Source organism: Mus caroli, chromosome 11 (assembly GCF_900094665.2).
Source record: "Mus caroli chromosome 11, CAROLI_EIJ_v1.1, whole genome shotgun sequence".
Lineage (NCBI taxonomy): Eukaryota > Metazoa > Chordata > Mammalia > Rodentia > Muridae > Mus > Mus caroli.
Window position 1 is genome coordinate 67,002,009 of NC_034580.1, and position 14,482 is coordinate 67,016,490.

Here is a 14,482-nt window from a genome sequence, read left to right on the forward strand (position 1 = left end):
TATGGGTTCTGGGAAATGAACCCAGGGCCTCTTCCAGCAAGAAGAGTGAGTCCTGCTGTTAACCACTGAGCCAGCTTTCCAGCCTTTTGGAGTTTTTATTTAATCTTCGTTTTATTTATCACCATGTGCCCACTCAACACTCTTTGCCAGGCCTCATTCATGATGCTCACTCAAAGTCTGGGATCTACGATGCAGGCCAACCATTCTGCTGTAATTCAAGTGCTTTAAAGGCTATAAAGTGTGCTCTGCAGCTAAATGTCTGAATCCATACTCCGTCCCTGTGTGGCCTTGGTGCTGGTTTCCATTCTGGATTCATCCTCTCATGCATAGAATCAGATCAACTTTGATTCCCAGTAGCCGTTTTAAGACCCCCAAGTCAATGTTCTGAGTGTTTAAAGTAGCTCTGTGGCTTAGAGTCAGCCATCAATGGCATTCTCTCTTGCAATAATATGGGACACACTGTGGGTATCCTTGGGCAAAAGATCTTCCAGGTTCGAGGAAGGCTTCATAGAGGGGGGCAGTATTTGAGTAGAGACTTCAAGGTAAAGAATTTGTCAGGGAAAGCTAGTCAAAACCATCACAGAGTGTTCTCTCAAATATGGAGCTCAGATTTAAACTATATATGTGTGTGTGTATTAAACTATATTTAAACTATATAAGTGTGTGGGGTCGGGAGACCAGGAAGATCCTGGAGGAGAAGGAGCACTACCAGAGGTGGAAAGAGAGCAACAGGATCCATAATGTGACATAAAAGTAGAAGGGAGGACTGCCTGGGGAGGGAAGGGAACCATGGGAGGTGGCACAGAGAAGGCGACTGGGGAAGAGACAAACAGAAACAAATGGCATACATGCGTGAAGATGCCATCTTGAAACCCAGTACCCTGAATGCTCACCTAAAAATCAGTCAAATGTAAACTTCGAAAGGCAGTTTATCCAAGGTCATTCAGGGATATTGGAAACTAGCATCACAACAGCAAAACACAAGTCAATGAAGTTTTGTACCAGGTTCAGGGACGAGAAGACTACCACACAGCTTTTACATGGGTACTGGGAACAAAACTCCGGTACTTAAGCTTGAGCAGTAAGCACTTTACTGAGCCATCTCTCCAGCACCCCATACCCCGCCTTGCAAGGGATTTTTAAAAATCCAAATATTCAAGCAAAAAAGAAAGTAATCAGGAATAAAGATAATTTTAGAAAACAGTGGATTTTGTAGAAATCTATCTGAATCACTCGATACTATTTTGATCTTAAAACTGTTTGCACAAGAGCTTTAGAATGAAATGGTTCATCAGTAGTAGATAGAAACTGAGAGATCTCTATTGGATTTCCAGAATGGCAAAATTATAACTGGTACATTAACTATTAGAAATAAATAGGCAATAGAAAACAGGAGTATCAATGTAATGAACCCATACTTCCATGGAAATGATAACAGAAGATGGCAGGAATAACCTATGCCTCCAACAGCTACTGGATTTACTAGCTTTTTTAGCAATACAGACATTTGTTTCTTCACAAAATATAGTAAACACACATAGGAAAACTTGACCATGACTTCTAATAAAGTAACGTCTGAGTTTTTTTTCTTCACGCGTCCTAAGTATTTCTAGAAACTGATCATGGATGTCACCCACGAGTGCACTCCACTTACCAAAGGGATGCTCCATCTGTGTCCTGCTCCACAACTAAGTCTGGCTGCGCATCACATTGCATGCGAACAAGGGCAGACATTTTATTTTTAAATGAGCTTTCATGACAACTTATAAAGCACATAAGTGACACTGCCTTTCTAGAATCTTGGTGGTGGTGGAATGACCTCGTCAGTAACCTTGCCTCAGGGTGAGCTCTGTACTTAACGTGTTTTAAAAAGATGTTCCATTTGTTTTAGTCACATGTACGTGTGTGTTGGCATGTGTGAGTGTGCGCGTATGTGCCCAAGGAGGCCAGCAGAAGTGTCAGGTTCCCCCTGGAACTTGTATAACAAATGCTTGTGAGGCACCCAAAATATATGGGAACTAAACGGGGCTTCTCTGAAGAGTGGCAAGCATTCTTAACTGCTGAGCCGTCTCTCCAGCTACTCACTCTCAACTGAAAATAATAGCTCTCAAAATATGAATTCAAACATTAAGATGCATTTATTGAACTCCCAAATTGTTAACTGAAAATAATACTCATGATGCACATAGAATTGTTTGGGGATCTTTGGTTGATAACAGTGTGATCTTTTTGCCTCCTGCCAAATCATTTCATACCATTTTAATCTTAAGACTAACATACCAAAAGTCTACTGTTAGTACAAGAGTTTTAGAATGAAGTGCTTCACCAGTTTGGCCCCAACTTCAAAGTGTAGCTTTTACTCTGTGGTCCAAACAACATCAACATTAAAGTTTTGAAAATGTACCAGTCGGTGGGTGGATTTCTTACAAACAGGGATGTGATGAAAACAGGGTTGGGAATGCTCTCGGACACGGTGAGGCAGCAGATACACTTCTCCAAAGACGATCTCCAAACTAGAAACCCAGCCAGCAAAAGCTTTCAGCTCCACAAAATACCAAATACAAAGCAAATTAGACAGGGAACAAACAAAATCAATGGCTTATTAAACCATCCCTGAGCAGAAGCATTGAAGTAGGAAACTGCCTCTAAAACTGTACCCATTGAGTTTACATGGGGTGTGTGTGTGGGGGGGGGGGTGTCGGTTGAGAGTCTTAACAGAGTTAACAAAGCCTGATGTTTCCATGAGGCAATCAAAGTCTACTCTGAGAAACCTTACAAATGAACCTCGCTGCTGGATGGTTCTTGACACTTGATTTCAAACTGTACTGCAGAGCCATAGAAACAAAAATGGCAAGGCAGTGACATAAAAACAGACCTGTGTATGGATCCATGGAATGTTCTAGCAGTGACAGTTACTTTATTCTTGACAAAGTTACCAAAAATATCCTTGGAGAAAAGGCCAGACTCTTCCACAAATGGTGTTGGGAAAAGTACTAACCTGTAGGAGAATGAAACTAGACCTGCCACCTCTCTGCATAAGAAGAAGATTAAAATGGACTGAAGTCCTGAAATCATGCAACTTTGAAACGACTATAGCAGTGGCTCTCAACCTGTGAGTCGTGACCCCTCCAGCAAACCTCCATCTCCAAAAAATTATGTACAACCCATAACAGTAGCAAAATTACAGTTATGAAGTATCTATGAAAATCATTTTATGGCTAGGGTCACCACAGCATAAGGAACTTATTGAAGGGCCACAGCATTGGGAAGGTTGAGGACCACTGTGCTAGATGGATGTGGGAAGAACAGGAAGTCCCTGAGTGAGTGTAGTAGCCCTGAGTGTGCTGCTGACCCAGGACAGCCCTGTCAAAGGACTATAGGCTTAGAGCCAAGGGAAATTAGCAAAGCACCCACAAACAACCCAGGTGAGGTTCCGAGAAATGAGAGAGCCTTCCTATGGGGTCCAGGTGTGAGTGTTGATGGTGTGTACAGAAAATGTCCACAGTGGCTTTCTGGCCCCAGCTGTTTATGATCTGAAATCTTTCCCCCCTCAGTGGCTGCTCCTAGCCAAATCAGCTAACCCTTTCTTCTTGATCCAGAAGTAGACCACTGATGCTGCATCCTCGTTTACAGGTATAGAATAACCCTGCCACTTCATCTAGCTAAAGCCAGTGACCTCCCCTCTCTCTTCAAATTTACACAATAAATACGCTGACTTTCCAGAGAGCTGGGGCTTCCAACAGAGAACCCAGTCTACCTGGTCCCAGTGTGTGTCCATGTAGCTGTCTTTTCTCCATTCTTTCACAGCCCGAGGCATGACTGCCTGGAGCCAAGCAGAGGAAAACAGACGGCTGGCATTGTAAGATATAGCTACGGGCAAAGACTTTCCAAGGAGGGCTCCAACAGCAAACTACGGCAAGTGTTGACCAGTGAGACCACAAGAAATTAAACAGTTTCTGCACTGCACAGGAAACATTTAGTCAGTCTCTAACTCTCTCTTTCCTTGCTGCTGGGAATGTAAACCATTACAGGTGTGCTGAAAATCAAGTTGGTAGGTTTCTTAGCAGGTTAAATATACATTTACAATGGACTCAGGTCTTTTCTTGGGTGCTTATCCTCAGGAGAAGCAAACCTGCATTCCTACACAAACCTCTGGAGGAATGTCCTCGGCAGCTTATTTATAGCAATCCCAAAGTAGAAGCAGCCCACAGGTCCCTGTTGGGAGAGTGGGTGGACAAACAGGCATATCCACACAGGGGGACTCTCCAGCCATAAAGGGGACACATGTGCACAGACTGAAACACCACGAAGAGCTCTGAGCTGAATGAAAAGGCCATCTCAAAGGGTCACATATGGTGTCCTTCCATTTATAGAATGTGCCACAGTGACAAAATTAAAGAGAAGCAAAAGAGACCAGTGTTTGCCAGGGGTGAGGTTTGAAGGAAGAATATTACTAGTGGTGGTTTGGGTTTTTGTTTTTTTTTTTTTTTTGAAAGACAACTAGAGGGTGACTCTGTGGTAACCAATCAGGATCGTGGCCTGATTGTGGTAACCAACACCCAAATCTATATGTGTGATGGAATTCTGAAACACCATACACACACACACACACACACACACACACACTCACCAACTGCATATGTAAAAACCATCAAATCTAAGCATGGTCCTTAGTTGAGTTGGTTATATTTTATCAATGTCAATTTTGACTTTATTTTTAAATTAATTTTAACTGATATATGGAAACATAAAAGCATCATATAGACTTCCGGAGTATCATGTAAAGTTTCAATGCATGCATACATTATAGACAAGGTTACTTTGTTATATAATATTTTGTCCAAATATCTGCTGTTACAACTGTGTCGCTTTGATCAAATACAGACTTATGATCTCTATATTATGATATTTAAAATAAGGCTGTATATGTTTTTAATAGTTTTATTTCATCTTAATGGGGGACCAAAAAAAGTTCTGCTAAAACCTGACATACTTTTAGCAATCTACCTAAAATACTTTCTATAGTAAGATTAATGCATTGCTTGACCTTGATAAACCGTTGCCAAAACCCTGTTCATTGCCACTTCTTTTTCTTAGGATATTCATTTTATAGTGCTTTGTCAACCCAGCCAAAGCATGCTAAGACTGTACTTCCCAAAAGCAGAGTGAAGAGCTACAATAGGCAGAACAACAAAAACTTTCCCAAGTCAGGTGATTTCTGAGTATTTGCCAGAAAGAGAGAGAGAGAGAGAGAGAGAGAGAGAGAGAGAGAGAGAACCTTAATTGAATTGTCAAGTGATGCAACAAGAAGATAAATAAACAGATCTCTGTGGCTAAACGTTATATGATTTGGGCTGTATAGCTTTGGGGAAAGACCATAGATTTGAGAGATGCTACGTTAAAAAGTCATCTTCCATTCCCGTGTTTTCACTTCATGGAACTATTTCTCCAATAGCACATTCACACCTGGTAGTTGCTTGGTTCACCAGGCTGAGCGACTCCATAGTCCCAGTGTAGTGCTGAAACCTTGGAAGGGTCCTGATCCCTACATCCCTAGTCCGTAGTCCATGAAGAAAGCCTAGATGTGCTGATTCTGATATCAACGAAGAAGTCAGCAGTAGCTATGGTAAAAACAACAACAACAACAAAAAGAGCAAACAGACTGGGCAGAGCAAATGGTCACGCCCTGTCACGACCCCTCCCCACCTGACCCTCTACCAGAAGGTGCTGCCCACACTTGGGCTGGAGCTTCCAGCATCAATCAAAGCAATCCGGACCGCTCTGGTGAGGCTCTCCACTCAGCCGATTCTAAGTTGTGGCAAGCTGGCATTGAAACCAAGCATCACCACACCCCGCTGGAGTGCAACGTGCTGTTTCCCGGTGTGTACATCACATCACCGCCAAACATTTCTCTCCTCAAACATTTCCTTCTGGTAAAACCTTCTGAGACTCTTCTGGCTTTGGAATATACGCTGTCCCTATCTAGACACCATCTGTGCAAACAGCCTACCAGAAGGTGGCTGCTAACTGTGCTTTCAGGCCAGGAGTAAACGCCTTCATCTGTCCCCAGCTTTACATTTAAATATTTACAGTAGTAGGATAAGACAGTCACTGCAACATTAATCTAAATCATAGGAAATTGTTAATTTTAATCTATAAACATCAATTTCATGTGCATAAACTAATACTTGAACTAAAAAAAATTAGAAAAACATTTTACACTTGATCTTAGCCAAAAGGCCGAGAAGTGATAGAAAAACATTTTAAATGCTGACAAAAAAACCACTAAGGAGACAAATTTTTTTCCAAAATTATCTTTGGCCATATATGAAAAAATCCAAAGACCACTCTCCTGCAAGAGGCTTCTCAAATCCACACACAGGGGACATACAAAAGAAAATTGGTAGAAGTCAGGAGGGCCTCCTGCCTATAAGACTTGCACAGGTGTGCCCCAGGCCTGTAAGACAGGCACAGGTGTGCCCATGTCTATAAGACAGGCTCAGGTGTGTCCCAAGCCTGAAACTCAAGCACACAGAAGACTGGTGGGAGGACCAAGAGTCTGAGGACATCTGAGCTGCATAACAAGGCATTGTCTCAGAAAAGAAAGTAAGTTTATGGGCTTGAGGATGTAACAGCAGTGGACTTAGTACACATGAGGCCCTGGGTCCAGTACCTAGCACTGAAGAGAAAATTGGCTTATTTAAAAAGAAAACTGGGCATGACAGTAGATGCCCTTAATTCCAGGACTCAGGAAGCAGAGACAAGCAGGTCTCAAAGTTCAAAGCCAACCCTGGTCTACATAGCAAGTTCTAGGATAGCCAGGGCTATAGAGACCCTGTCTCAATCAGAAAAAGAAAAGAAAAGAAAAGAAAGAAAATTGGCAATAGTTTTTGCAAGGGCAAATAATTTTGAAATATGCAATGACTGGGGACAGAATAAATGGAGTGTTTTGAGTTTGTGTATAGCAGTTACAAATAAGGGAATCGGGTGCATACGTGTATCCAGACAAAGCTTATAAACACTTGGTGAGAGCTTTCAGGATGGTACCACTTTAAAGCTCAAGTTTGCAATGAATTACTCTAATTTTTCTTTGGAAGATAAACAAAAATAAAATATAAAGAATACAAAGAAAAACACTAAACTCAACCTTGTTTTAACCTGGTGGGGCTATGTGGACAGAGAAGGATGTTTCAATAGTGTCTAAGATGTTTTATTGTTTTTAATTGGTTAGCGATGCGGATCAGATGATCCTTTGCCACCTTTAACTTTATTTCAAACACTTAATAGTAAGTGTGTGTAAAAATTTTAAAGAAGACTACACCTACTTTATACTAAAGAAGTATAAGTATATAAATGAGGCTTGAGGTAAAAGGAAAAATATTTCAGGCAAAGTAATATCTAATGGGGCAGGAGAGAGAGCTCAGTGGTTAAGAGCACTGTCTGCTCTTCCAGAGGACTCAGGGTCCGTTCCAGCACCCACATGGTTGGTGGTTCACATATCATCTGAGAATCCAGTTCCAGGAGATCTGATCCCCTCTTCTGGTTTCCTTGAGCACTATACCCAGATGCTACACAGACATGCATGCAGACAAAACATCCACATACATAAATAAATTTTTTAAAAACTTTAAAAATATAACCAATGTCTGTCCCACTTACTATAAATTTAGTTATTTCTAGAACCATCTTTCCTCAAGCCTTTTGTTTTCCCTAAAAGGGGTATGTGTGTGTGTGTCTGTGTGTGTGTGTCTGTGTGTGTGTCTGTGTGTGTGTGTCTGTGTGTGTATCTGTGTGTGTATCTGTGTGTGTCTGTGTGTGTGTATCTGTGTGTGTCTGTGTGTGTGTCTATGTGTGTATCTGTGTGTCTGTGTGTGTGTGTTTCTGTGTGTCTGTGTGTGTGTGTGTGTGTCTGTGTGTGTTTCTGTGTGTCTGTGTGTGTGTGTCTGTGTCTGTGTGTGTGTGTGTCTGTGTCTGTGTGTGTGTCTCTGTGTGTGTTTCTGTGTGTGTGTGTCTGTCTGTGTGTGTGTGTCTGTCTGTGTGTGTGTGTCTGTGTGTGTGAGACAGAGAGGGGGCAGGCAGTGGGGTGGGATGGAGTATGGGATGGCACAGAGGCACAAGCCAACAATCCCAGCACTGGGAACCTGGAGCAAAAATTTGGGGCCAGCCTGACTACATAACAGAATGAAATAGGGTGGACAGGATGCAGCACCTAATCCTAGCATTTGAGAGGCAGAGGCAGAGGCAGGGGCAGGGGCGGCAGGGGCGGCAGGGGCAGGGGCAGGGGCAGGGGCAGGGGCAGGGGCAGGGGCAGGGGCAGAGGCAGAGGCAGGAGTTCAAGGTCATCCTCAGTTTCACAGCGAGTATGAGGTAAACCGATTTTAGCAAACAAGCAAACAAGCAAATGAGAGAGAGCAAAACAAGTTTCTTTTTATCACCATGTATATAATAACATCTTAGTCAAAATGTGGGCTTTTATTTCTCTTCCAAATCAATGTTGAGTACAAAGTTTTGTATCACTAAATAGTAATGACAGACTTGATGGGTAATTCTGAAGCCACATTCCTTTGGGCTGAGTGAGGTTTCAAATTCTCCTCTCTGCTCTATCATCAAGTTCCCTTCTTGCTGAGTGGATTGTGATTCTCTAGCAATGCAGTAAGTGGGACATTATGCTCTTTGTATGTTAATTTTTTATCTATTTTGTGCCTTCAATCTCTTTAATCCTTTTCAAGAGTAAAATGGATACTGCCCCTTAAAAAGAGACTTTCCCCCTCTTTTCTAAATGTACAGATTAACACAGAAATTATTAATCCCACCAGGCAAGAATAAGACCATTACCACAATTTTTGAGCCAAATTTGAAGCAAGCTTTATTAAGTACTGGCCAGGACAATGAACACTGGCTTGGTCCATACCAGGATTCCCAGAGAATGGCTGAAAATTATATTAGTCAAAGGCAAAACCCACAAGGCTATGTACTTCACACCTTCATCCTTTGGGGGCAAGCACACACCCTGGTGTACTTCCTGCCTATGAGCATCCCCCTACATGTGATCAAGCACATCCCATGCAGTTGGGGCAACCAACCGTGTTTACAGAAGTGAAAACAAGTGGCTTGTTATCTTCCAAGAATAGCAGCCCCCAGCATTCCAGGAAGTTACTTTTCCTTGGGTAAGTGGGGCTTACAGGTTAGAGGCATTTCTGTTTTATAGATCTCTTAAGCACAGTAATTAAAACTTAAACCATTACTTTATCCCTCACAAAATGAGAATGTCTAGCTGAATGGAGGATGCCTTTCCATCTGTGAGCCTTGCACATTTGACAGAGCATTGCACGTCACGGATGACGATGCCCAAGAAGTAGTTATCATTCCTCTCCTCAGAGAGAGACACCGACATGCAGCTCTGTCCAACCCCTAATGAATGTCTGAAAGAAATTAAATGAATAAAATAGAGCTCTCGGTCCAAATGGGGACAGACTTAAAAACTTAAAGCCAAAGGAAGTGGCCAACTGCAGAGAGATGCATATATTTTTATTTCATTTGCAAAGTTTGAACCATATGCTAAAACAGTTATATATAGTTATCATATAGTTAATGGGTTCACACATACATAATAAATATTTTAAACCATAAGAAGGAATAATAAACTCCAAACTCGAGAGAGTAATTATATATGGGGAGGCAGGGATGCTGAAATTAATATATATATATTTTTTATATATGAGGCTTTTATTTCTAATATTTTGTTACTAATGCTACAGGTGGGTAGATATTCTTTATATTTTTCATAATTATTTTTTTTACTTATGTGAAATAAATGAGAATAGGTCAAAACTAGCATTTCTGGAAACAGCATGTTTTATTTAAAATAGAAAGGAACCCACAATAGTCAGGTCTCTGCTTAGGTAAATAAAAAACATAAGGATAAAGGAGCAGGTATCAAAACCTAGCTGCCATTTACAAGATGCCAGTAAACACACTAGTTTTACTTCATTTCAACCAAAAATGACAGCAGTCTGAACATGACTATACAAGGAAAAAATAAACAAGGAGAGATTGCAACAGAAAGAATTATGCAAGTAGGAGTCAGGATTTCCTAGCAGACTGACATGACTTTCCTTACCATGAATACAAAAGGATGATATTGAACTCACTTGGAAATTGACAGATATAGTATACACCATTTCCCTGGGAACGGTGAAGATGGCTCTGGAGGAATGGGTGAAGGAGGGAAGGGAGGCAGCATGGGAGAGCTTAGGATTACACATCTAAGAATTCTGTGATTGTTCCCTCTGTCCACCCAGCTACTGCTGAGGTAAATAGGCCAGTGTGGCCTGCATTACCTCACTTGCTTGCTGTTTCCGTCAGCATCCTTCCATGCAATGTCCCAGGAATGGAAGATGGTAGTCTCATCTGGCTGGTCAGTCAGCCATACCACCCTGACCGTGCTTGATCTTGTCTGATCTTGGAAGCTAAGCAGGGTTGAACCTGGTTAGTACTTGGGAGACAATTGAGATGACCCCAGGAAGGACCCAGAGGTTCTTCAATGCCACAAAGCAGGTTATTATAACAACAAATGACTCTCCCCCCCCCCACTACCCACCTCCTCCTACTCCAGAGGCAAGCACTTGCAACAGGGATTCCCAGCATTTATTTACCTACATGTTTCAAAACAAAATAAACTATGATTTTGCAACTTCTCCATATCTTATCAGCATTCTGGTTAACTTGATGCCCACATCATGAGAACAATGACCTGTTGACCCAAGCACTGCAATGTTGAGAGCTTTGACAGCCTTTCATTTCCCTTAGGGACAGTGCCTGTATTTCTCACTGAGCTTTCTAAAGTGCTTACTGCTCATTTCTACTCTCCCTGAATCTCAAACAGCCTCTCACTATGGTTCCCATGTGGTCTAACATAAGATAATTTATCACTGTCTTTTTGGAACTGAAAGTAAATAAGTCCTTGAACCACCTGTTCTGCTCATGTCTGAACCACTTGTCCTCTAGACCTACTTACACAACTAGTATCCTGGACTTCTCTTGGTCCACACCCAAAAAATCCCCTTTGCCACTCCTCTCTGTGGGATTTCCTGTTTCCTGATCCTATGCCATAATCCTTCTTGGTTTATTTGCTCATCTAATTGTGATGTAACCAGCCTGGCTTCCCACCAGGCGAGCTGGTGAGGTGTGAATGCCCTGACTCAGTTTGGGTAGCTATAGGATGCTAGATGGATACTCTGTACCCAAGACATTCAACTTACAGGGATTCTTGACTCACAGTTTCAGAGACTTCAATTCATGGTCAGTTGGCTCTGTGGCTTTTGGATATATGACAGGATAGATCATTATGACAGGGAGCACTTGGCTGCTCAGCATAGAGTAGCCAAGAGGCAAAAACAGAGAAAGGAAGAGCTAGGGTCTCAATAGACCCTTCAAGAGCATGCTTCCCCCCCCCCCCCCAAACAGCCTCTCTTCCCCATTAGACCCCAGCTCCTACTGGTTCCATCAGTTCTCAGTGATGATGTCACACACGAGCCTTTGAGTGACATTGGAGATCCAAACATAACCTCACCACTTGCATTTTTCCGAGAGTCCATTCCTCTGTTTTGTTCAAGCGTCATTCTGACTGCTGCCAAGTCCTGATTCTCCTCCCAGGGAGCTTTGAGGACATTAAAAAAAAAAATTGGTTTGCAGTAATTAGTGCCTTAATGTTAGACTTTGGATTTTGTTCAATTCTTGCTGAGCTCTGCAGGCCCATTCAGTGTGCAGTTCTTTTAGTCCTGAGAAATTATCTTGAATAACCGTGTGTTTTCATTCCAATTTCAGCTCTGTTGTAATCTTATCGGATCACTATCTTATTATGTACAATATGCAGCTGATTAAATGTCACTATGCAATGTATGCCTGTGTTTAAAAATGTTATCTACTGAATCTTTGCTTCTGTCCCTTTTTTTTTGGAGACAGGGTGCCACTATGTAGACCAAGTTGGCCTTGAACTCATAGTAGACATCCTTCTTCCTCTGACTCCTCTGACCCTGACCCTGACTCTGACTCCTGAGTGTTTGGGATTAAAAACATGTACCACCATGCTTGACCATATTTTGTCATATTTTTTTCAGTTAGATGCAAATCTACAGATTGATCCCAAAACCTAATACATGCTAAGTAAGCGCCATACCACTGACCTATGTCCTAACCCCCTTTTGTCTTTTGTTGTTGTTTGATGCTGTTTTTGTCTGTTTGTTTTCAAGACAGGGTTTCTCTGTGTAGCCCTGGCTGGCTGTCCTGGAACTCACTCTGTAGATCAGGCTGACCTCGAACTCAGAGATCTGCCTGCCTCTGCCTCCCAAATGCTGAGATTAAAAGCATGTGCCATCACTGCTTGGCTCCTGTTGTCATTTTTATTTACCTAACTATCCACAATCTGTTTCTTCCTGCTGAAAGATCAGACACAAAGAAACCACAACCACGCTCTATTCTCTTGATTCTGTTACACCTTTTATTAATCCTGGGCAAGTGTTTCTTTTAGTCTGAAAGATTCAAAGACTTAAGTCAACTAATTTAAGTCATTCCTAAATGCCTGGGGTTATGAGTGCTTCCTCAAGAACAGGCGCAGACTGACAAGATTTGCACGCATATTCTAGGAGTACCTAGACTCCTAAAGTGCCCGGGGCCCTAGTAATAGTCAATAAGTAAGAAAACACCAACACCTGCAAAGGCTGAGGGATCTCAAGCTCCTAGTTAATTGCACTGTCAGGATTGGAGTACAGATCCGACAGCAGCCAAGATGGCCTCAGTAAAGGAGTGCTGAAAACATCACCTAGGCTGAGGATGCAGCTCAGTGTTAGAGCATCCATTAGCCACCAGTGTGCGCAAGGCCCTGAACAAGCATGAACAGATAGATGCGTACACAATCAGAACCTCATGTGGCGAGGCAGAAGGGTCTTCCCAATGACCTTATAATGCCCTTGACCTGTGGTTGGGATTGCAGATTGCCTGGGATGGGCTGACATGGGTGATGATATGCTTTAACTAGGGAAAGGACTGCAAATGTGTCAAAGTCCACCTCCCACAGAAGTGGATGGAAAAAGCACTGGGTGCCTGGACCTTCTAGGTCTAGCCTGTGAGGCTAATGACCAGGTTCCTCTCCTGCTTGCCAACGTGCAAGAGCTGCCAGAACATTCTCTGACTTCAAGAACCAGCCAGGTTCTGAAGCCTTCCCCAAACACCATCACAGATACCACCCTGCCACACACACACACACAAGGCTTGGATTCTCCTGAGAGACTAGTCATTTGATGCAATTGCATGTGGTTTGAAAAACAAACTCCCACTCAAACACACCGTACTCAGGGAGACGGCAATCTCTATGATCATGTCTCCCAGAACACGGGCCTGCTCTGACCACACGGCCCATCCACACAGCCGACAGGAGCGTGTGCAATTCCAACGTGTAATTTTTGTCTGGGAAGTGGAGCTCCTCTGCTCTTACATGATTTTCCTTAGCCTAGCGATTCCTTGAAAGGATTAGACCTTAACAAGACTCCCCTCAAGGCCAGCTACAGTAATATCCTTTAAGTGTGCTCTCCCGCCCTTTACGATCTCAGACAGCTTTCACCCAAAATCTCTCTCCTTATTGTCAAATCAATGTGTCAAAGTATATATTATTATTATTCCTTCATACCAACTCAGAGTTCTGGATCCCAGGGAAAGGCACCACATAACAGCTTGTCCAAATCACATCTCAGGGGTTGGTTCCCTGTGCAAACCTTCACAAGCCCCACACCCTTCCCCCGACCCACAGCCCTAACACAGAGCAACTACAGGAAACTCCAGATGACTGCCAAGCTGTTGAGTGGATAGCCACGGTGTCCTAGAAAGGAATTATAAGTCAGCAACAGAGTGATTCTACAGCGTTTTTATGGGACTGGATTGGAGAGGGTCGGTGTCTGGCCAGAGACAGGTGGCAATACAAGCCCCCAGCCGGGCTTCAAGTTGCAGCAAGCAGGAATGGTTACGGGGTTTTGTGTGACGATATTATGCCTGCATCCACACTCTAGCTAAAAATAGTCATGGCTCAGAAGCAGGCATGGTGGGCAGAAAGAAATTTCATTTTATCTGTAACGTTCCCCGTTCTTAAAAAAGAACATGTTGTCATGCATGCTTTCATAATTACAAGTTTTCTTTTTAAAATAAAACGTCAAAAGAAAATGGCTCTTGTTGCCACTTTGAGAACACTTGCGTTCTAGGCTGTTGTATGGGTGGAGGAGATTCCTAGCATACTGTTTAATTATCTCAAACACACAACCATCCGCATCCATTCAGGTCAGCCAACGTGACTGCCGCTACTGCAAACCACAGTTAAGTCACTGCCTTCCAGGCCCAAGGCACATGGGTCCCTTCAGAGATGCAGGTGATAGACCAGAAAGGGCTCGGCATTAGTCAGCTTCCTGCCATAGCAAACGTTCATTCTGGCTCAGAT